Here is a 26,113-nt window from a genome sequence, read left to right on the forward strand (position 1 = left end):
GCATAATTTCTATATTTAAATGACCATGAGCTGATTTATACATATTTAGATGCCAAATTTTGTATATTTAAATGGCGATGAGCTGATTCACACATATTTAAATTTCAAATTTTGGATAAAATCCCATGAGATGATTTTTAAAACATTTTTTGAATATATGTGACTATGTTTTGAATATCTTAAGGGTTTTGAGTTTATGTGATGTGATAAGCTAGGTTGGTTTTGGCATTGAGATAAGCCACATTTGGAAGTGGGAGTTTTGGCTTTTCCTATGGTGGGTTTGCAGTTAGAGAGCTTGGGAAGGAAGACTTTTAGAGGTGTATGGGCAATGACTTTGGCATTAGCCCTAAAAATTATGAATGCACATCAGCTATTGACGCCATTTGCATGAATTTATCCTATTGGGCATTTAGGGTGGAGAAAATAAATTAGGCATTTGGATTGTTTGAAGAAGACAAGAAGAGAAAAAGGCCTCTTTTTGGCTCAGATGAGAGAAAACACCCTTTGGAGAGACAGAGTGAGAATGGAGGAGAGATATAAATTTGTTTCTTTCCTTGCCTTCCTTCTCCCTCTTTCTCTCTATTCCATTTTGCCCTCATATTAGAATAGTTTGTTAGGAACGGGCTTGTAGAGGGTGCCATGATAGCAACATGATTAGAAATAATTGACAAGCATTTTGGGATGACAAGAAGATAATAGAGATAGGTAATTGTAGATGAGCCTCACGTGACCCTATAGGTTCAAATGGATCGATCATATGCATGCTGGATTGCAAGAAACTATCCATCAAATTTTGACAATTTTTGGGACTCAGGGAACTTGAGAGATCGCGTTGGTAGGGTATGGCTCTCGATGTTCCGACGCGTTGGGAGGAACAACGGGAGAATTCTTAGCATAAACCTACCCACTCGGATGCGTTCATGTTGTTGGTTTGTGCCCACGATGAACAAAATCAAATCTAGTCTATCTTGTAACTTTGCATTCCATGCCACTAACGGTTTTGAAGTTGGTGAAAAATGCTACCATTTGAAAATGGCTTCGAGTCATCAGAAACCGAGATAGGTCATTGTAGACTGTTGGCATTTTGCATAGAGATTGCATTAATGATATGTTGTCATTGATGTCAATTGAATTACTAATGGTATTCATGTTATTGCTGATATTATTATTTTTGGTATTGACTAGTAACCGATAAGAAGAGCTTTGTGGAAGATGTTGTAAACCGGTATGTAAAGTTTGTGAGTTGAACCGGTAAACTGGTGTAAAGGGTTAAACCTTTCTATGCAATGTAACCGGTAAACCCTATTAGCTGTTGAACCCTAACCAATCAAGTTTTTTGGTTTATTATCTGATAAGCGGTAATGATGGAGACTCGTGTGATCATTGTATGACGATAAGTTCAAATTGTTTTGGCATGTTTGTTTATTGTCTAGGGAAGGAGAAAAGTGGATTAAATCTAATGCACAACGAGTGATGAGTTACAAAGTCTGATGAAGCGGTGATCATGGAGCGGTTGGAATTTTCTTGAAGAATGTGAAGAGATTGTTATGATTTCTAACGGTCAAGATTGTACTGACTTGTTTGTAATCTTGATGATGAGAATTAGGTTTTTATTGTGTTACCGACCTAATTGATTTGTATTTAAGGTTGATGAAGTTGTTTGTAAAGGTGGCTGGCAAGATTGATAGAAACCTATTGAGTGTGTTGTTGCCTAACCAGTGAATGGATCTGCACTTTGAGTGAAGGCAGATTGAATCTTAGAAGGATCTGATCAAGCAAATGTAGTGCTACTCAGACAGATCAAGAAAACCTGTTGTTTTCTAACAATTACAACAGAAGTGAAATCCCTTAACCGGGTAAGCTCTAACAAGGTGGTCCATTAGCTTGGATTCTTAAATCCTCCAGTGCGGTTACTCCTAACAGGGTATTGTGCTTTTCATCAAGGCATATTTGTAAATCCCTTAACCGGGTGATTCCTAACTGGAATTAGTTCTTAACAGGACTTATTGTAAAGCTTTAACAGGCTTGACTCCTAACAGGGCAAACTTCAAAAGAGTTCAGATAGCTATCCTTGTGAGTCTCATCTCACCGTGGTTTTTACCTATTTGGATTTTCAACGTATAAACATTTGTGTCAAGTGGTGAATGTTTTTGTGGTTATGATCTTATTTTCTGATTTGATGAACTTCTGATAAGGCATGATAAGTAGAAGCATTGAGAGATGAATAAGTTGAGTTTTGATTAAGCATTGTTTATGTTCACAAGATTGAAGTTGTTTACTATTAAGTTGTCATAATAGTTAAACTAGTTGATGTCAAGTATTCTTATGAATATTGATCTTGAGTGAGATATGTTTACTTTGTGTGACTGAGTTTAAGTTTGGGAACTTTGTATCAATTTTTCAATATACTGATTCAACCCCCCTCTCAGTATTTGGTGCAGGAGCACCCTTCCAAACTCTTTCTCTTTCTTTTTTGTTGTTGGTGTTATGCTTCTTATGAAGCCATTGTACATGAATAGGAGCCATGAGCTCATGTGTGCTAGACTAGGTCCTAGTTTTAGGTCCTTAGTGTTTGTGTGATTTCTTGTGCAAGAGAGGTTGAGTGTGCTTGGAATGTGTGTTAGGCCTTATTGGAATGTTTATGTCCTTAGGATAGCCCAAAATAGGCTTAGGAGTCATGAAAAGCAACAATGGCAAAGTTGCTCAAAAGATGCATGACAACTTTTAAAAGTTGTCAAGCAACTTTTCCACCCAAAATGGTCATAGACCCTTGTTGTGCGTGGAGAGCCCTAATTTTGGCACATCGACCGAGGTATGGGTAGTATAAGTACTTGCAAACCCAAAATGCATGGGTTGGATGTCAGACTTTGTACGGCCCAAGGAAGAAAAGCTTTACTATGACTGTTTTTGAGTTACCAGTCAGTTTGAATGAAGTTACCAAGCAAACTAATGGATTGATTTGTGAGCAAACCTGTGTGAAATGTCTTCTTTGGTGTATATATCTTCATTGTGAGTGATTAGATTATCTTTTTGTTTACTGGTTGAGTGTGTTTGTAAATAATTTGTAAGTTACAGTCTTACTGTCCAGTTTTGGACCGGTTTGAGTAAATGAAGTCTTAACTCCATTCCCCATTGTGGAACTACCATGAAACCATAGGGAATGGATGTGAAGACCCTATACTATAGTCCCAAGCAAGAAGGGCCCTTGGAAATTCAAGGAGGCCAAGCAAAGACCCATTCCTAGGTGAGACTGGATAGTGCTCGGTTAGGAATGGTTGTTGGTGTAGAGGTCTTGGAGAGAAAGGTTGATTAGTAGAGAGTTCATCCTTTGGAGGAAGTGTAGAAGAGTGAGTGAAGCATAATTTGTGTGAAGGAGGAGCCTCCACCAATCCAAACAAGGTGGCTAGAATACAAAACCTTCACTGTGACCCAGGAAGACTCTAAAAACCCTCACAAAAACCCTTGAAAACCTTAAAATCCACCTAGGACAGTGTATGGACACTTGGAGGCCTAAAACCTAGAAAATCCTTGAGTCCTTGCCAAATGAATGGCAGTCCTTTTTGGGAGTTTGGGTTGTTTGTGCATCGTTTGTGAGAGGGAGCCCTAGAAGACCGGTTAGGAGGCCTAATTGGTCCTAATCCTTGTAGCCCTTTTTGAAGGCAAAAACCCAAATTTGTGAAATCGGTAAGGGGTTAGAATCTTGAAACCTCTTGGGGGCTCATGAATGGGTGGATAGACCATGAAATAGACCTGAAACAACCTTGCTAAGAGCTTGGAAGGTGTGGAACAAGATTAGCCCTTATTAGCCATAGTAAGGGGTTTTGAGTCTCATGAGTAGGTGAGACCTTAGGAGCAGCATTGCAACTCATTAATGGGTGGATTGGGCATGGTCAGGGGATTACTCAAGCAAAGGGAAGTCCTAGAGACCCTAGGGTGTGTAGAGAACACCAGGTGATCCAAGGAAAGGATCCAAGAGCATATACTAAGCTAGTCTATCCCAAACCCCATCCCATCAGATTGGTATTAGAGAAAGTAAAAGACTTGTTGGATTGTGTATGTCTCTATATACTGGTGAATTAGTAGGGGAGAGCATAATGGTTACTAATGCAGAGCTTACTAGAGAAGTGGAAGAGCAGAACGAGAAAAATAGACTCCTTGAAGAAGCTGTGAGTGAGATGAGGGATAAACTATAGGAAGTGGTGGATCAGAGGACACAAGGACCTTGGGATGAAGACACCAAGGGTAAAGGCAAGAAGACTATAGATATAGATGACATTATCCCTGAACTTGATCCCTTATTCAATGAAGAACCATTTGTGAAGGCTATTAAGGCCTTGAACACCAAAACCTTTGAAGGGTTGCCACTTTTCAGTGGAAGAATGGACATTGACACTATTATGGAATGGATTGAGGGAATGGAAAACCACTTTGAGTGTGAAGGAGTGATAGAGGCTCAGAAGGTGAAAGTTTCCAAATCAAGATTAAGAAGAGCATCAGCCCATGTGCAGTCCTGGTAGTGCTAGCATCAAAAAAAGGAGGTAAGTGGAGACTTTGCACTGACTCAAGAGCAATCAATAGGATCACCATAAGGTATAGGTTTCCTATTCCTAGAATAGAGGATCTAATGGACTATTCAGGAGGGGCTATGTATTTTACCAAGCTAGACCTTAAAAGTGGTTATCACCAGATAAGAATTAAGGAGGGTGATGAGTGGAAGACTACTTTTAAAACCACAGAGGGATTGTATGAATGGCTTGTGATGCCATTTGGACTCACCAATGCTCCAAGCACCTTCATGAGGTTGATGAATGAGGTGTTGAAGGATTTCATAGGCAGATTTGTGGTGGTGTACATAGATGACATTCTCATCTATAGCATAACCAATGAAGAGCACCTTGAGCATTTGAGGTTAGTCTTAGAGAGGTTGCATGAGGAGAAGCTATCCATCAACCTAGAGAAGTGTGACTTCTTGAAGCAAGAGCTAGTTTACTTAGGATTTGTGGTGTCTAAAGGAACCTTGAAGATGGATCCAAGCAAAGTGGAGGCAATCTTGAATTGGCCTGCACCTAAAATAGGAATTGAGGTAAGAAGTTTCCATGGATTAGCTCAATTCTATAGGAAGTTTGTGAGGAATTTCAGTGGTATATGTGCACATGTCCTTGACACCATTAAAGGAGGTCTTAAAACCAAGTTTAGATGGACTGAGCAAGCTAACAAATCATTTCAATTGTTGAAGCAAGAAGTAGGCACAAAACCTATCCTTCTCCTACCTACTTTTGATAAGCTATTCACTTTGGAGTGTGATGCAAGTGGATTTGTAGTAGGTGGTGTATTGAGTCAAGAGGGAAGACCTGTGGCATTTTTCAGTGAGAAGCTTAATGAAGCAAAGAAGAAGTACTCAGCCTATGACCTAGAGTGATATGCATTAGTGCAGTCACTAAAGAAATGGAGGCATTACCTACTCCCAAAAGAATTTGTAGTGTTCACAAACAATCAGGCATTGAGTGGACACTTTGGTATTAATAAAACCTTGGATTTATTACAGAGGTACTACTATTGGCCAAAGTTGGCAAGAGATGTGAAGAGGTATGTAGAGCAATGTGGAGTGTGTCAAAGAGCAAAAGGGGGATCAAGCAATGCTGGTCTCTATCAACCTTTACCGGTCCTTAAAAGACCTTGGGAATGTATAAGAATGGACTTTGTAGTAGGACTTCCCAAGACTAAAACAGGTATGGACAACATCTATGTGGTAGTAGATAGATTTTCCAAGATGAGTCATTTCATTCCATGTAAGACTACACATGATGCTAGCTATGTTGTACATCTCTTCTTCAAAGATTTTGTTAGGATTCATGGACTCCCTTTAAGAATTGTTTCAGATAGGGACAACAAGTTCACAAGTCATTTTTGGCAGACATTATGGAGGAGACTAGGAACTAACTTGTCATTTAGGTCAGCTTACCATCCACAAATAGATGGTCAAATTGAAGTCTCAATAGAGTGTTGGGCAACTTGTTAAGGTGTTTAACTAAGGAGTATGGTCAGACATGGGACCTTATCATTCCTCAAGAAGAGTATGCATATAATGACAGTGTGAATAGGACCACTGGTAAAAGTCCTTTTGAGGTTGTGTATGGTAGACATCCAAGGGGAGTATGTGAGTTAAGAGACCTTGGTACTTTGGAGATGAAGAATGGACAAGCAGAGGACTTCACTCAAATCATCAAGGAAGTTCAAGAGAAAGTTAAGAAGGCCATCCTTGAATCCACTCAAAAACTGAAAGCCAAAGTGGATGAGAAAAGGAGAGAAGTTCAGTTCAAGGTGGGTGACTATGTGATGGTCCATTTGAGCAAAGCTAGGATGCAAAGTGGTAAGCCTACCAAACTGCAAATGAGAAGGGTAGGACCTTTTAGAATCCTATTGCAATATGGTAATAATTCTTACAAGCTTGACCTGCCTTCAGATTTAGCTATATCACCAGTCTTTAATGTAGTTGACCTGATCATGTACAAGGGTGAGATAGAAGGGCAGACTGAGAATCAAGCCAAGGTACTACAGGACCTAGATGTTAATGCCTTACCACAGGTGAAGAAGCCAATAGAAGAGGAGATCTTGCAATCTAGAGTAAAGAAGTCCACTAGACACTAGGTCTACATGGAACACTTGGTGAAGTGGGTAGGAGAGCCCGAGTCTGAAGCTACCTGGGTTGAAGAAAGCAGGTTCAAGACACTTGGAATAGACCCGGCTCTCATCTCTTCTTCAATTTCTTAGTTGTGTGTAGAGGGGGAGTATGGTGTAGGAGCACCCTTCCAAACTCTTTCTCTTTCTTTTTTTTGTTGGTGTTATGCTTCTTATGAAGCCATTGTACATGAATAAGAGCCATGAGCTCATGTGTGCTAGACTAGGTCATAGTTTTAGGTCCTTAGTGTTTGTGTGATTTCTTGTGCAGGAGAGGTTGAGTGTGCTTGGAAAGTGTGTTAGGACTTATTGGCATGTTGATTTCCTTAGGATAGCCCAAAATAGGCTTAGGAGTCATGAAAAGCAACAATGGCAAAGTTGCTCAAAAGATGCAAAAGATGCATGACAACTTTTAAAAGTTGTCAAGCAACTTTTCCACCCAAAATGGTCATAGACCCTTGTTGTGCATGGAGAGCCATAATTTTGGCACATCAACCAAGGTATGGGTAGTATAAGTACTTGAAAACCCTAAATACATAGGTTGGATGTCAGACTTTGTACGGCCCAAGGAAGAAAAGCTTGACTGTGACTGTTTTTGAGTTACCAGTCAGTTTGAATGAAGTTACTGAGCACACTAATGGATAGATTTGTGAGAAAACCTGTGTGAAATGTCTTCTTTGGTGTATATATCTTCATTGTGAGTGATTATATTAGCTTTTTGTTTACCGGTTGAGTGTGTTTGTAAATAATTTGTAAGTTGCAGTCTTACTGTCCAGTTTTGGACCGGTTTGAGTAAATGAAGTCTTAACTCCATTCCCCATTGTGGAACCACCATGAAACCATGGGGAATGGATGTGAAGACCCTATACTATAGTCCCAAGCATGTAGGGCCCTTGGAAATTCAAGGAGGCCAAGCAAAGATCCATTCCTAGGTGAGACTGGATAGTTCTCGGTTAGGAATGGTTGTTGGTGTAGAGGTCTTGGAGAGAAAGGTTGATTAGTGGAGAGTGTATCCTTTGGAGGAAGTGTAGAGGAATGAGTGAAGCATAATTGGTGTGAAGGAGGAGCCTCCACCAATCCAAACAAGGTGGCTAGAATACAAAACCTTCATTGTGACCCAGGCAGACTCTAAAAACCCTCACAAAAACCCTTGAAAACCTTAAAATCCACCTAGGACAATGTACGGACACTTGGAGGCCTAAAACCTAGAAAATCCTTGATTCCTTGCAAAATGAATGGTAGTCCTTTTTGGGAGTTTGGGTTGTTTGTGCATCATTTGTGAGAGGGAGCCCTAGAAGACCGGTTAGGAGGCCTAATTGGTCCTAATCCTTATAGACCTTTTTGAAGGCAAAAACCCAAATTTGTGAAATTAGTAAGGGGTCAAAATCTTGAAACCTCTTGGGGGCTCATGAATGGGTAGATAGACCATGAAATAGACCTGAAACAACCTTGCTAAGAGCTTGGAAGGTGTGGAACAAGATTAGCCCTTATTAGCCATAGTAAGGGGTTTTGAGTCTCATGAGTAGGTGAGATCTTAGGAGCAGCATTGTAACTCATTGGTGGGTGGATTGGGCATGGTCAGGGGATTCCTCAAGCAAAGGGAAGTCCTAGAGACCCTAGGGTGTGTAGAGAACACCAGGTGATCCAAGGAAAGGATCCAAGAGCATAGACTAGGCTAGTCTATCCCAAACCCCATCCCATCAGTATTCTACCAAATACTTATTCTTTCATCATACCATCATAGACAAGCCTCATGTGACCCTATAGGTTCAAATGGATTAATCATATGCATCTTGGATTGCGCAAAACCGTCTGTCAAAGTTTTGCAATTTTTTGGACTCAGGATACTTGAGAGATCTCGTCGGTAGGGTATGGCTCTCGACATTTCAATGCATTGAGAGGCACAACAGGGGAATGCCTAGCGTAAACCCCCCCACCCAAATATTCTCATGATGTTGGTTTGAGCCCACAACGAACGTAATCAAATCTAGTGTATTTGGCAACTTTGCATTGCATGCCACTGAAATTTTTTGCAGCAGGTGAAAAACGCTACCATTTGAAAATGGCTCCGAGTCATCATATTGAGATAGGTCATTGTTGATGAGCATCACATGACCCTATAGATTCAAACAGATTGATCATATGCATTTTAAATTGCGAGAAACTGTATGTCAAAGATTGACAATTTTTTAGACTCAAGGCACTTGAGAGATCGTGCCAGTAGGGCATGGCTCTCAACGTTCCGATGCATTGGGAGACACAAAAGGAGCATGCCTAGTGTAAAAATGCCCACTGGATGCAGTCATGATGTTGGTTTGTGCCCACGATGAAACTTTGACAACATTGACAACTTTGACAACTTTGACAGTAACTGAGCAACTTTGACAATAACTGAGAAACTTTAACATCTTTTATCCAAATGACCCCAAACTTTCACAAATGACTTCAAATGATCATTAATGGTCCCAAATCACCTTATTTAGATAAAACAAATGAAAAACAAGATAAAAACCTAAATTTGACAAAAGGAATCAAAAGCATCCAATGATCATTACCACAGATCAAATTTGACCATTACCATTGAATTTCATATTGATTGAGACAAGGAGTTTTGTAGGGTTAATTCAATATTTTACTGATGTAGGAGCATCCCTGGTTCATGGAAATCTTGCATCAACCAAAAACATTTTCCTTTCTATTTTTTTTTTGCAGTTTCAGTTTTCCTTTCTGTGTGTCCCAATTTTGGCTCACCGGATCCTGTGGAGTTGGATTCTACTTGAAGACTTGATAATATTTCTTGCTTTCAGACTGCATCTCATTTGGACCATTTTTTGGCAAGATATTGCTATTGATTTCCTTGACAGTTTCCTGTTACCGGTTAGCAATTCTTGTTACCGATTGCCTGGACCTATTTTGGTGATCTATCGGAACCCTTCTGAATCTTGCAGAGCCTTGGGCACTGATTCCGATGTTCCTTGGCATGTGGCCAACCTTTTCCTGCGATCTATGTTTCATCCTTTGGATTTTCTGCAGGAATCTCTTGGTGGAGGCTGACCTTGTTATTAAACATTAGGTTTTGTTCTTCGGGTTTTGATCCCTTTTGGGCAGATTGGATCCTTTGGATCGATATATATAATTGTAATTATGCATTATAATGTAATTAATCAGAGAATCAAGTAGCTAGACTGTGCGTAGAAGATAGATTTCAAGATTCAAGGTCCTGGTTGTGACCTATTATGTATGTTGTACCAGGCCTGTGAGCTGGTATACTGTAACTTGATTGTTACCGGTTGGTTGTAATCAATTTTCATGCAATAAATCAATATATTCTACATTGCCTCCATCATATCTTTATGTTTCCATTCTATTTACTCTTGTTGTCCAGTCTGGATTGACCTCTTTGAGGTTCCTCCTCATCGGTGACTGCTTCAAGTGGTATTAGAGTGAAGTTTCATTTTGGAGGTTGCATGTCCTGAAATTTTTATTGTAGGGTGGTGAATTATGGATTCGACTTGTAGTTGTAGAGGACTAGCGTGAATGATGGTGCAAATAGGAGCTAGGAATGGTGGAGTGCATGGGAATGCAGACCCTGTTGTGATGGAGATGTTGCATGGTATAGCATCCCGATTGGAAGCCGTGGAGACACCCTAGAGAAGAGGCCGACATATTGAAGATGTCAGTGAAGATGAAGGAGAAGAAGCCCCGACATAACAAACAAACCTAGTGGCGGTTGATCCGGATGAGGAAATGTTTTTGAGGGTTTTGATTAGGGCGATTACTAAACCTCATTTTATCCCATTGGAATACGATGGGAAGTTAGATTTAGATGAATAAATGGATTGGATCTTAGAGATGGAGAAGTATTTTGATTTTGAAAACACTGTAGAAGAGTGGAAGGTGAAACATGCATGTACCTAGGTGAAAGGTCATGCATCTCTTTGGTGGGAGCATTTGCAAGTTGATAGACAGAGAAGAGGTAAAGAGAATATTAAGGCATGGGATCATATGATTTCTAAGTTGAAATTGAAGTTTATGGCAGCTAATTATCAAGTGAATCTGTTCTGTAAGTTGCAGAATTTGAGACAAAAGGAATCTACTGTGAAGGAGTACACCGAAGCATTTTACAAGTTGAATATCAGATACAAACATGTTGATGATGAAGTTGAACAATTTGCAAGATATTTGAATGCATTGTGGATTTCTATAAAAGATGAACTCAGTTTGATCAAATTGGAGAGTGTTGAGGAGGATTATTAGTATGCCCTAAAGGCAGAAGAGAAGTTAAACAAAAGACATGAGCAAAGGCAGAGAGGCAGAGGTGGAAGGTTTACTGGATGAAGATTTCAAGGAGGAAGAGGATATACCTAAGGAAGAGGAACTAGTACATATCAGAGAAAGGACAAGGAAGTGAACAAAGAAGGTTATTCATACCAGAAGGATGATAGAAATTTCTACCGGAGGAGAGAACCGAATGGTTACCGGAATGAGAATTTTGAGAGACAAGACAAGAGGACATTTAGAGGAACCTACTTTAAGTGTGGAGGAGAAAAACATCGTGCATTCAAGTGCAAGAAGACATAAACTACCGGAAGAGAAGCAGTGGTGGAAGAAAACCCCACCGGATCAGACAATAAATTGGAAGACAAAGAATTGTTGGTGATGAGGAGAGCTTTGTGTTATACGAGAGGAGATGAAGAGCCCTTGCAAAGTAAGAATTTGTTCAAGACCAAATGTAAGGTATCCAGTAAGTGTTGTAAAGTTGTTATTGATAGTGGTAGTTCAGATAATCTTATTTATGAAGAGATGGTGAATAAGATGAAATTGGAGAGATTGAAACACCCTAAACCTTATCAGATAGCATGGATTTAGGATGAACATAAGTTGTTAGTAAGTGAACAATGTTTGGTGAAATTGAAAATTGGGAGTTATCATGATGAAGTCTTGTGTGATATTATGCCTATGAATATTTGTCACCTTTTATTGGGTAGACCTTGGTAGTTTGATAGACAGGCAGTACATGATGGGAGGAATAATACATACACTGTTGTGGCCAATGGGATGAAGCAAACCTTGTTACACTTGGATGGACATTTGCAGAATGAAGTCTATACGAATGCTAGAATCTGTTTGGTAGATAGAAGGAAATTCCTAGATGGATTGAGACATGAGAATGTGTGTTTTTCCTTAATTCCTAAGAAGACTGAGAAACCAAAACTGGAAGGAGAACACTCAGAAGAGATAAAGGATTTGTTGACTAAAATATGAGGATATCATTTCAGATAATGTACCTGATGGATTGCCACCTATGAGAAGTATTAGTCGTTGCATGGACTTGGTTCCCGGAGCTAGTTTTTCTAACAAATCTGCACACCGGTTGACACCGGTAGAGAATGAAGAACTGAATAGACAAGTGCATGAGCTATTGAAGAAAGGTTTGATTAGGGAAAGTCTGAGCCCTTGTGTAGTACCAATAGTATTAGAACCTAAGAAGAATGGAGAGTGGAGAATGTGTACTGATTCTAGAGCAATAAACAAGATCACAGTGAAATACCGGTTTCCTTTGCCTACGATGGATGACATAAAGGACTGTTTCAGTGGAGCAAAATACTTTACAAAGATAGATTTGAAGATTGGATATCATCAGATCAGGATTAGAGAAGGTGATGAGTGGAAGACAACATTTAAGACAAATGCAGGACTGTATGAATGGTTGGTGATGCATTTTGGATTGACTAATACACCAAGTACTTTCATGAGGTTGATGAATGAGGTATTGAAGAAGTTCTTGGACAAGTTTGTTATTGTGTATTTGGATGACATTCTGATTTTTATTAGGACAAAAGAGGAGCATTTGTTGTAGTTAAGACAAGTTTTGCAGAGGTTGAGAGAAGAGAAGTTGTTGATCAATATCAAGAAGTGTACTTTCATGAAGGATGAGTTAGTCTATTTGGGATTTGTGATATCTGACGATTGTTTGAAGATGGACCTTGAGAAAGTGAAAGAAATTGTTGAATGGCCTACACTGGAAAACATTCGAGAGGTAAGATCATTTCATGGATTGGCTAGTTTTTATTAGAAGTTTATCAGAAATTTTAGTTCAGTTTGTAACCCTATGATTGAGACCTTGAGAGGAGATCAAAAGGAATTCAAGTGGACCACCAGAGAAAACATAAGTTTTGAACTATTGAAGCAAAAAGTGACTGAGCAGCCTATGTTGGCTTTATCAAATTTCAATAAAGTATTTCAAGTGGATTGTGATGCAAGTGGAACAATAATAGTCTTGAGTTAGGAAGGGAGAGCAGTATCTTATTTCAGTGAGAAATTGAATGATGCCCAAAGGAGATATTTAATGCACGATCAAGAGTTTTATGCCATAGTTCAAGCCTTGCAGAAGTGGAGACATTACTTGTTGCCTAAGGAGTTTGTGTTGTATACAGATCATCAAGCTTTGTAGTATTTGAATAGTCAGAGTAAGTTGAATTAGAAACATATGAGATGGGTAGAATTCTTGCAGAGTTACACCTTTGCATTCAAGCACAGAAGTGGGAAATCTAACAAAGTTGTTGATGCATTGAGTCGGAGAAGGAATTTGCTGTCAGAGATGAGAGTGACAATATTAGGATTTGAAGATTTGAAGACCTTGTATGATGATGACCTGGATTTTATAGAACCTTGGAAAGCATGTAGAGAACCAGTTATGGTAGATAGAAGCAAGTGGTTGGATTACTTCATTCTAGATGGGATGTTATTCAGAGGAGTTCAGTTGTGCATACCTAAAAGTTCTATGAGGGAGAATCTGATAAAGGAGAAACACAGTGGAGGACTCGCTGGACATTTTGGCACTAATAAAATAGTAGCATTGGTGAGTGAGCAGTACTTTTGGTCCCAGATTCATAAGGATGTTTAGAGATATGTGCAGAGTTATAGAGTTTTTCAAGTTGCAAAGGGTAGTAGTCTTAATGTGGGATTGCATCAACCTTTGATAGTACCGGTAATACCTTGGGAGGATATAAGCATGAATTTTGTACCTGGATTGCCTAAGACACCGAGAGGGAATGATTCTATATGTGTGGTAGTGGATAGATTCTCGAAGATGGCTTATTTCATACCTTGTAAGAAGACATTAGATGCATTGCATGTAGCAAACCTATTTTTCAAGGAAGTGGTAAGGTTGCATGGATTACCTAAGAGCATAGTTTTAGACAAAGACACTAAGTTTGTTGGCTATTTTTGGAGAACACTTTGGAAGAAGATGAAGGTAGATTTGAAGTTCAGTTGTATTTTTCATCCACTGAGTGATGGATAGACAAAAGCAGTTAACTAGAGTTTGGGAAAGTTGTTGAGATGTTTAGTGGGAGATACAATTGGAAGTTGGGATTTGATCCTTGCACAAGACAAGTTTGCCTACAAAAATTCAATGAATAGAAGTACCAGAAGAACACCTTTTGAGATTGTTACCAGAGTGCATCCTAGAGGTATATAAGAATTGAGAGACATTAGCAGTGAAGACGAGAGAAGTTCATAAGTAGAAGACTTTGCAGATCACATGGCAACATTGCATATTCAGGTTAAGCAACATTTAGAAGACATGAACACAAAATATAAGGAGAAGGCAGATGAGAAGAGGAGACATAAGGAATTTGAAGTTGGTGGTGAAGTAATGGTATATCAGAGAAAAGAGAGATTCCCAGTTGTAACTTATAACAAGTTGCAGATGAAGAAGTTTGGATGTTGGAGGATTTTGAGGAAGTTCAGTTCTGGAAATGCATATGAAGTGGAGTTACCGGATAGTCTAAGTATTTCAACTGTGTTTAACATTTTAGATCTTCATGAGTATCATGAACCACAATTCAGTGAGAATAGTGTTGCAGACTTGGAGAAATAGTTTCCCTGGAAGGAATCAAATTAGGTTGAACAGATTTTGGATAGTAGGATTGGGCATAGAACCCAGAGCAGTCAGTATAAGGAATATCTTGTGAAGTGGATGGACAGACCAGTTGAAGATTCATCTTGGATTTATCAGGTAGCGGTAGACTACCTTGGTTTCCCTTTGACCCTAGCAAAGTGAGAGGCTCAATTTTTCAATAACCTTGTATGTCTAATGTAGGAGCATCCCCAGTTCATAAAAATCTTGCATCAACCAAAAACATTTTCCTTTTTGTTTTTTTTTCTGTTTGCAATTTCAGTTTTCCTTTCTGTGTGTCCTGGTTTTGGCTCACCAGATCCTGTGGAGTTGGATTCTACTTGAAGACTTGATCATATTTCTTGCTTTCAGACCGCATCGCATTTGGATCATTTTCTGGCAAGATATCACTATCGGTTTCCTTGACAGTTTCTTGTTATCAGTTGACAGTTCTTGTTACTAGTTGCTTGGACCTATTTTTGTGATATATCGGAGCCCTTCTGAATTTTGATTAGCCTTGTGCATTGATTCCAATGTTCCTTGGCATGTGGCTGACCTTTTCTCACAATCTACGTTTCATCCTTTGGATTTTCCAGAGGAATCTCTTGGCGGAGGCCGACCTTGTTATTTTACACGTTAGGTCTTGTTCTTCGGGTTTTGATCCCTTTTGGGCCGAATGGATCCTTTGGATCAATATATATAATTGTAATTGCACATTAGAATGTAATTAATTAGAGAATCAAGTAGCTATACTATGCGTAGAAGATAGATCTCAAGATTCAAGGTCCCGGTTGTGACCTATTCTATATGTTCAACTAGGTCTATGAGCCAGTATACTGTAACTCGGTTGTTACTGGTTGGTTGTAATCAATTTTCATGTAATAAATCAATTTGTTTTGCATTGCCTCCATCATATCTTTGTGTTTTCATTGTGTTTACTTTTGCTGACTGGTCTGGAATGACCTCTTTGAGGTGCCTCCTCATCGGTGACTACTTCATTTACAATGCTTATCAAATCATATTCCACAATTGCAATGCTTTATATTCATATTGTTGATTACATAGGAAAATATTCATTTAACTTTATAAAAGGGTAGTTACCAAATACACCGAACAAATTATTTATAAATAATCATTTATATACATCAAAATGCACAGTAAGCAACTATAATGGTGGAAAAATGGTGAATGATAGATCAAGAAGGAAACTACCCTTTCCCTTAGAGAGAGATGAGAGTTTCACTATTGATTACCCTTCAAACACTTTTCACCATGTTACATTAGGAAGAGGAGAGGATAATTCACTAGATTCAATCCCTCCGGACAAAGATGGTAGATTGAAATCTGAATGAAATGGGAATTATAAGTTGATCCCCTCTTGCTTGTTTGAAATGGAAAGGAATTGATTGAATTATGTAGTGCAAAAGTGACAAAGAATTGATTACAACTTGAGATCAAAATATGGGATGAAGCTATGCACTTGGATCTGATAGTAATATGTTGAGACGAAGTCGTCTTGCGAATTTTAGGAAACGTTGCCTAGACTATGGCAGGAATGTACACGGTCCTCCGAAAAATCCATGAAACGAAAAGGGTTGGGATTGGGGGTTTGCCTTTAGGTTAAACCCCAGTTTTGGAATTAACCAAGTAATGAAAGAAAGTACTTGCAAGTAGTTGTAAATGAAAGACTGAATTGTAAATCCCCTCAAGGGAGGTTGTAGTAGCAATGTTGATAGAAGTGCTTGTGTGGTATTGAATGTTGAAATCAATCTCCTCTTCAATGGTTGAATCCTTGACTTGAATGCAACACCTAGCCTTGAAGGGAGACTTGAGAATGCTCAATGCAGGAAAAGAATGCTTGAATGCTTGATTGCTTATGCAACTTGAACCTATCCAACTTTGACCTATCCAACTTATGCAAATGAGAGGACGAATGCCCCCTTAAATACATGTTAGTGGATTTAAATTTCATCATGGGCCGACATCGAGGGAGTTTCCTGCCCAATGCACAACCAATAATACAACCCTAGGAAGGGTCCTACCCCAAAATAGGGCAGGGACAGGGGCACCATGCCCATGTCCTAGGAGAACAAGGGCACCACACCCTTGTCCAAGTGGGGACAATGGCACCACACCCATGTCCAAGGGGGGAAAGTGGCGCCACGCTGCTGTCCTACCCCTTTCTCCAGGGCAGAGTGCGGACGGGGTGATGTAGAGGCCAAGGAAGAAACTGTTTTTAACGACTAAGCAATCTTTGGTCTCCAATCAGGCTAGAGGATTCGAAATCGCATGAGTGAGGACCCTAATGCAGTCGAAAATTGCTAGGGTCGCAATTTTATGACACTACAACAACACAATGAACAAATTCTGTATGTATCAAATATGCCTATCAATATCAACGAAATGCACAATAATGAACACAATACACATTTATTGGATCAAATATCAACATTTATAGATAAAAAAAAGCATATATGCCAAGTCAATACAAGTTTTACAAAAACGTGGCATATGCCGTGTCCAAATTGATATACAATAAAAATGTAGAATATATCTACACATATTGGTCATTCAATGACCACAGATAACACTATATGATCCTATTCTTGTGGTGGATCATCAAAATCAAGCCTCTTTGATGCAGTATGCGGCTCTGTAGATGGCTGCACAACCACAATTCAAAAGCCAAGTTAGAATCCTTTTGTAGAAAATAGTTGACAATTATCAACATAACTATGCATTTAACCATAATTTCTTTGCAATTGAAATGTAGATTACCTCATTTGCTGATCTAGGATCTACTGTCTTCTTTCTCTTCTCCTTGTTAGTCTTAGGATTTTTCTTGAACACAAACTTGAAAGGATCCCAGTTATGGTTGAACCGCGAAGGGGCCTATTGTATATTTAATACAATTAATACAATGTACTAACATATATAGATTAAACAAAACTAAAACAGGGGGTACCCTAAAACAAAATTAATACAAGAGATATTAGTAGATAATATTAAACATAATTTAACAAATCTAAAATTAAATAACTTGCATATTCCATCAAAAGAATACATAAAATAAGGTGTACAAAATATGATGCTGCATAGCTTTGTAGGCCAAAATCAATCCCTGAGAGCATGACATCATCAATGTGGGACATTTGGTCCCCTATCAACACCTACAAAACAAAAAATTGTGAAGCATTAAAGAGAGTAAGTATATCTTATAATTTTTTTTGAATTTAAGTACTATTCTATTTTAACATGTTATAAAATTTATACCCCAGTCGTCGAAGTTGTATCCGCAATAACTGCAGGAGGAATATTAGATGGTGTATTAACACCCACTGCTACATCTTGAAATGCATATTGTTTGTATCAATTTAAATTGATGTATAAATGAAATTTTATTTACAATTATAAATTTTAAGTGACTGATAAATAAAATGTTATGAATTCAAATCAACAAACTTGTGTCTGTGGCTGACTAACAAACAACATGTCCATCAATTCATCCATCAACGCCATATCCTCAGTTGTGCAGGTCTGACATTTTGTCCCACAAATTGTGCATAGATGGGATGTGGAACCATCTGCACTGGCCTCAACATCCATCCCTGTGCATATGCCTGAGCAAGTGGGACACGCATGCTCAATGGGTTGACCAACACCAGCTGCCTCATCTAATGGATCATCGTCCTGAAGAGTCTGTAGCTCCATCAAATCTTTCAGGGCTACTGGGACCATCACATGCACCTTGGGTTTGGGTGCTAGTGGGCGATAACTCTGCGGGTCTAGTACCCTATGGGCTCCAAGTCTATCTTGGGCAAAGCCGCCACCTCTACTATGGAACACTCTCATATCAAAATAATTAGGCCGCTCATTGAGGACACACTCACAATGTACTTTCTTCAAAAACTATAATGGAACCTCAAAATTATTACAAGGTGGTTTGTCAAAGACCGTCCACCACCTATTCCAAAAAAGATTCTTCATCTGCACATTGGTAGACCAATGTATGGGAAACCTCTTTGTATTAAGAGGTAAGGACTCACCAGTTCAAGGATCAACAATAAGAGCACATATTTGTGCTTTACTTATGTTTTTATTTTTCACTACATCATATGATAACCCATTTGCATAATAAGTGCGACACCTATTCCTATAGTTTCCCCATTTTGTAATTTGACTCAAAAATGTAGTGGCACCTCTAGCCAATGTTTCTAGGCTTGTGGCAAGGGATAAATAATGCTCAAGTTTAGATGTTTTCAATCTATTAACCAGTCTAATTATTTTAGCAGTGTTTTTGTTGGATACAATTGTTTAATTGTGTATTGTCTTTGATGTTACACAAATGTCATATCAGTCTACCGAGCTCAGAATGTTCGGCAAGGCAGTTAGACAGAGTCTACCGAGCTCAGAATGTTCGGCAAGGCAGTTAGACAGAGTCTACCGAGTTCAGACGGTAAGAGAAGCAAGTCACAGAGTCTACCTAGCACTCCAGTATGCTATACCGAGTTCGCAGTCTTTACCGAGTTCAGTCGGTCTTCGAAGAATATGTGAAGGAAAGTCAGTCTTTACCGAGTTCGCAGTACTTACCGAGTTCAGTCGGTTACCGAAGAATCAGCAGTGTTCACCGAGCATCAGTGAAATGTTTATGCAGCCGACTGAAGCAATATTTATTTATTGAAACTTGTATATATAGCCGACCTATGTAATATTTATTTTAACTTGTAATTGGGCCGACTTGGTAACCTGAATGATATATATAAGAGATCAAGTTGCGATTTCGAAGTGTGGAGAAGTATGAAAAGTATGGAAATGTGAAGGAGCAGAAATCTGTGAATTCTGATGAAGGATCAGTGATATCCTTGAGGCGCAGAAAAGATATATGTGATCAGTAAGGATCTATTGGCTCAGAACAGAGATCTGTATCAGCAAGATAAGTTGTATTTAATTCAGATCACTTCATTGTTGCTTTCTAACCATTGTAGCAGTGATACCGAAATCTCTTAACAGAGTTGGTCTAACAACCATTCTTGTAAATCCTCTGACAAGGTGACAATTCGGTTGAATTGTTCTTAAGACCTTTCACAAGGCCACTCCTAGCAGGGTGATTAAATCCTCTAACAGGGTCACACCTAACAGTGTGTTTTGTAACCTTTAACAGGGTTGGCTCCTAACAGGGCTCACTTCAGAAGAGTGAAAATCAGTAACTAGTTACATTGGTGGTTTTCCCAAAATTGGGTTTCCACGTTATATCTGGTGTTACTTGTGTTCATGTTATTTGTTTTATGCATGTTAATGTTTAATGAACACTGATAAGTTAATTTACCGAGTTTCAGCAGTTTATATTTAAGACATCTAAGGGACTTGTGGATTTATTTTTGTGGTAACTGATTCACCCCTCCCCTCTCAGTTACTCCATCCATATTTCCAACAGTTTTGCCCTAACTGATTAAGCAAATCCTCTTGTGTATCTACTGTATAGTCTAAAGGAGGAGCTGGAGGTGTATCCTGAGGGTTTTTCTATGAGTTTTGAGGTGCATCTTGTTGTGGTTCTAGATTTTGAGAATCTTATATTGGTAACAAAAAATAAAAAAACTAATCAAAATCAACGAATTTAAATTGAAAACATAAATAAAATTTACGAAATGTGCAAGAAAAACAAAAAAAATGCACAACTAACCTCTTTCCATGGCATCTGGGTGTGAAAAATGGATCCCATGCATGGTTTGGAAGAAAAAATATGCTCAAACTTGCTCTCGGCTGCGGGGTAAAATTATATACTCGATAGTTAAGAAAACCAATTTATTAACAGGGACCGCGTACGTAGTCCTTTAGGAACTAATACAGCATATGGGGTCCTAGTTCCTAGAGGACCACATACGCGATCTTATTTCTTAAAGGACCTCATAAACGGTTTTGTCCCTTTAGGCTCAGGCACAACGAACCTAATCGCTTACGAGGTATTTTGAAATTTTAAAATCGCGAACATGGTTGCTGTTTTTTCAACTTTTTTTGGTGTGTGTCCACTTCCACTTTTTGCACTCCATCTTGGTGCACACACCCACATGCCTGAATACAAATTTTCCATTAGTTTAACCAATCGTTGCAAAGAATTAAAATTGTTGAAAAAAATAGTTTAATTTAAAATGATCATAAAAATTCATTTTCCTTTCTGTTGTCTATACAAGTTTGAAATTCAAATTTGATCTCATAAAGAAGTAATTTGGTGTCTAAAATTCAAATTCGATGTCTAAGATGTAGTTAAGGTTTAATATTAAGGTAATCATGTTCAAGTTATTCAAATTCAATGTCATAAAGAAGTGCAGAGTGATAAGATCCACTCAAAAAGAAGGTTGACCATAACCTGCTGTAGATTCATTCTTGGAATTTTTGAGAAAACTATTGTTTTTTCTCTTCTCCCTCTACATAGATGACAAAAGCTCTAAATGTGCCATATATTTGTATATTATATTAATGAATTTTTCTTAAATTTAATTAAATCAATTTGAATATGATTTGATGGTATAATCACAACAATAATTGTCTCCTTACAAATCATTCACAAAACTCAGTATTGATTGTTAAAGATAGTTTGTGCTACCAATTTGTATTAGATAACTATTTTAAAGAAAAAGATGAGTAGAAGTTTGAGTGCAAAAAGAGGTTAGGGTTTATAAATAATGTTGGCAGCTTGACTTAGTGATTTAATTAAAGGAGTGTTAAAGATTTGATTTACTTCACTAATTGTATTATCTGTTACTAGCTAAAATGTTAAAGGGGGATATAAGAGTTTTGTGTTAAGGAGTGATAAGTTGATTTATTTAAGAAGTATTGAGATTATCTTTGGGGAGAGTGTGCAACATTTTTGGAGAGATGAAATATTGATATTGATATTTATGGTCATTTTATATGAGTTTTGATATAGATGGTTTGTAAGAACAGTTTTTGGTTAGAGATATTTGTAGTGTCGTAAATTGTATCTGCATACAATTTTTTCCTCACCTAGACCTCACCTTGGTGTTTTGTCTTTTGATGCTTAATGTCTGCTTTGATGTTTCTCACACCTTTCGAAAAATTGCATTTTCACTCCCCCTTCTATCTCTTGTCCAATGCTGAGTCTTGATTTTCAAGGCCAAGGTGCTAGGGTGCCATGGTCTTAGCTGAAGACCAAGGCACGAAAACACCCCGGTCCTCTCAATTAGGACCCAAATTTGGTCCCTACAATGGTCACAATAAGTGGGAAGGAATTTAGGTCATGTGCTTGCTTGGTCGAGAAATTCAAATAATTTTTGGATGGTTAAGTATAAAAGGAGGCCTACACATCTTATTTGAAATCTAAGAACCTTAATCAAGATATCAATTAAATACTAACGAACTCAATTCAAGTGAACAAGAAATCAAGCATTAAAGGAGAGGTTTAGTCAAGCATAAGCATTCAAGATGACAATCATGATAAAACTTCCATGAAGACATTCTACATGACATCCTAAACCCTTGTGTGAGGATTCAAGGAAGCTTCACCAAGGTATTAACTTCAATTACAAGCATTCAATTTCAGATCTAGTCTTTCTCTCAAAATGAAAGCATCTTGTTGCAAAATTCAATTATATTTCCTTTATAATTATCATTTCAATTTAAAGGTTAATTCTTAAATCAGGTTTTGACCCTTGAGCCAAACCACTGTCCACAACCCTCTCTCTCTCTCTCTCTATCTCTCTCTCTTTGTGTGTGTGTGTGTGTGTGCAAGAAATTGATTCAAGAGCTATGATTGAAGATTTCAATAGAATTAACAATGATGAATGGGTTCAGATTTTGAAGGAGCAAGAAGCAGAAGACTAGGGTGACCTACCACCCTAGTCGTGATAAATTTTCTTGATCTTCCATATGTGGATTTGAAAAGATGCCACTTGCCTAGTTAGAAGTTGCAGGAAAAGGGCAATCTACCACCCTGGTCTTGACAATTCAACTCGAATTTTCAACAACAGGTTTTGATCTTATTCTTCTCATATTTTTGTCTGTGGCTCTATCTAACATATGTAGCATTCCATTATTACTATGTCACTTCAATTATCCATTTATTTGCCCTAAACTTTACAATTCAAATCAAATTTAAAAAATAAAGGGGGAGACAACAAATAAGTAAATTTAATTAGTATTTCAACCTTTTTCCTAATTGAATTGTGGCTAGAGCTATTGAATTTACCCACCTTTTTATAAGGTATTGGTTAATTTGGTAATATTGGTGGTTTTTTTTTTGTTAATTGGTGAAACCCTAATTTTACCACCAAAAAAGAACCTCTTCATCGTCATATATTCTGTTGGAATCTTCGATTGTAGCTCCTAAATCAGTTCCCTGCACATAAAATGAGAGGAAAAGGATTGTGGATAGGGGTTTGCCTTGGGTAAAACATTATTTTAGGAATTAACCTTGAATTGAATTGAAATGTAAATACCAAAGTAAATGCTAGAAGATATACCTCAGATCTACAATGGTAGATAGAAGTTTGATGATGCAATGCTCTTTAGATGTGATCACAAATGTTGAATACAATAACATGACAAACACACATGAATAAGAATGACCTAATCAAACACACATTCTTGCATGAAAATTGATGTGACTTTTCTCCATGATGCTTGCAAGATATGGTGGGATGAAGTGCTAACTTGAATGATTGAGAGTGTTTGATGATGAATGCTTGAAGGATGCATGAATGATGGGGTATGGGAGTGATCAATTGCTTCTAGGTGAAAATGAACTGATAGGATATCCTTATATAGGGTTCCTTAGGTAGAATATTGATTAGGATAACTTCCAACTACCAAGTGTAGCCACAAAGACCAAAATCCATCAGGGATGGGGAATGCTTGACCACATTTAAAAAGGGTTTTGTTTGAGGAGGACTAGGGCACCATGGCGCCATGGTCTAGATAGGGGCGCCAAAACACCCTAGTTATCTAAAATTAGGAAAAGAAGCAACCAAATAAAGGGGGAATAACCTCAAGATGGGGTCCACTTAGTAGTGCTAACAAGTGACATTAGGTTTGAAGTAAAAAGGGCTGAAATGGGCCTAGGATAGGAGCACAAATATGAGGTAGAATTGTAAGGGTTACAATTTGAATACGATGCTAAATTTAGCCCCGAATTTAATGGGAGTATGAGCCTATGCAAATACTTGTGGTAAAGTAGAAAGATGGGGAAGAGAGAGAGGAGAAACAAGGACCGATATCACAAAGAGATAAGACATTACTAACTTTGAGAACCAAGCCCCCAATCTTAGGATCTTAACTCACATAATCATATGCAAGGGTACAAAAAACAAGACAAAGACAAAAAAGCCAAGCAAAGACAAACAAAGATACAAGACACACAACAAAGGGGTTAGTACTAAAAATAAAAGGCTCCAAGTAAACTAGTTGAAGAGACCTTGATAGTCAAAATGTCTCAGCCACTAATCTCATTCTCAAAATGCTATTACAAGAACAAAAGTGGTCACACGAAAAGAGAATGAGCATGCATTGAGTGATGAGCCATGATCCAACAATTAGCAAAGATATGAGCTCATAGGAAGGAGAAAAGAGAGAACATGAACACCACAAGCTAGTAAGGTGCGTTATGTTAGGTGATTCATGAGAAGAAAAGCAATAGAGACTGTGGATCCCACAAGCTAGCAAGCTATGTTATGCTAGGTGATCCACAAGAACGTGATTACTCACGAGACAAAAGGTTGTGTCATATTATGTGATTCATGTAGAGGAGATTCATAATAGTCTAGCATATTGTGTTATGCTAGTTCCAGTTATCTCAAAAATGATGCACAAGGAGGGTTGAATAGTCTAGCTAGTTGTGATAGCCTAGTCAACCCACCTTAAAGAAGTTGATTTTGGAAGAGCTGAAAGGTATAGAAATTTGCATTATGCTAGTCAAATCACCTTGTTGCATATCTCGCTATATGGTTTCAAGAGTTAAGCATCTCGTTTAAGAGTTAGGTCTAGTTTTGAGCATGCAACAACTTGTATAAGACCTGCAATTGAAAAACAACTTTATGTTTGTTTTTAGGAATTAAAACATCTCATCTAAGAGTCAGCTATAGTTTCAAGCATGCAACAACTCATATAAGACATGCAAAATAAAAAAATATGGTACAAGGAGGGAATGATGTATGCTCCCCACCCTTAAGATGTCAACATAGCAGGATGTTGATGTCTTAAGGAAGCTAGAAATAAGGATACACACCTTCACCACCAAGGAGATATCCTTTGGACAACAATATACATAAATCCAAGCCAAAGAGGTATGACTCTTATAAGAAAGGAAAAGATAGTTGTAAAAGAGATATCTTGCAACAAGTGTTTAAAAGGAATACTTTGGAAGAGGAGGAAGAGATCTTTGTTCAATACATCTACCTCCAAGAGGAGATTTTGAACAAAAATAAAATCATTTACCAAAAGAAAGGAAGGAAACCAAGAATTCATACCTTCCCCCTATTGCTAGGTAAAGGGATTCTTAATGAAGGATAACACACTTTTGACCCTAAGCAAGGGGTTTGCTTATAATAGATTGGCATCGTTAGGTGAAGAAGAGGTTGTACTCAAGGATACACACCTCTTGCATAACAGAGTATCCTTGAGCAAACAAAAAAATTCACACAAGGAATAACAAATTGTATCATAAGCAACACCACTCATCGTAGGAAAAGTGGACCCTTAGAAATGATGGGAGATAGGAGATAGAATTGATGCCCCAAGTATAAGGCAAAAGAGAAGGATTTCACTCCTTCTAAAGAGAGATTATACATAAAAGATGTACTACTTCAAGTAAAGAATAGGTCCTAACCAAGGAACACACATGTACTCGCATGAAGGATAATTCAATGCGATAAAAATGTGATGAAAAATGCAACTCAAAGGAAGAGGCAATCTTTGAAAGAGAGAGAGAGAATTGAATATATGATCTCTACCCCCCAAGCAATGAGACAAGGAAGAATTGTGTTGTTGTCCAAGTATGTTTGGAATTGAAGATGCATCACCACACATGACAAGGAGCCCCTACCACAGTTAAACTACTAATGTCATAGGGTAAGGAGCATCGTAATAAGGTGAATGGAGTACTAAGGCACTACCTTGTCACCAACAAAAAATGCAAGATCAATTGTGTTGGGCCTAAACAATGGAAATAACTAGGTACTACACCATGAATCAGACACAAATTCTTTATTGAGAAGCTATCAGATTCCACCATTAAGGTTCATTTATCTTGTCAACCCGAGGACATTTGACTTGAAATGGGACAACACAGTTTGTGCACTAAGAGCTTTTAAGAACTACATTTATCCTAACCTTGAACATATAAAATGCTAAAATGAATTCTCACAAAGAAAATACTTCTAATTATATCCTAATACAAAGAAGTCCTATTTATGTCTCACTCTGAAATGGAAATTTGCTAGCTGAATACAAACAACTACTTTGTTCTTGTCTTGGCTAGAGGAACAGTCTCAAAATTACAAATCAATGGTTGTAGGAGTAGAC

This window comes from Cryptomeria japonica, chromosome 6, assembly GCF_030272615.1.
Source record: "Cryptomeria japonica chromosome 6, Sugi_1.0, whole genome shotgun sequence".
In the NCBI taxonomy this organism is placed as follows: domain Eukaryota; kingdom Viridiplantae; phylum Streptophyta; class Pinopsida; order Cupressales; family Cupressaceae; genus Cryptomeria; species Cryptomeria japonica.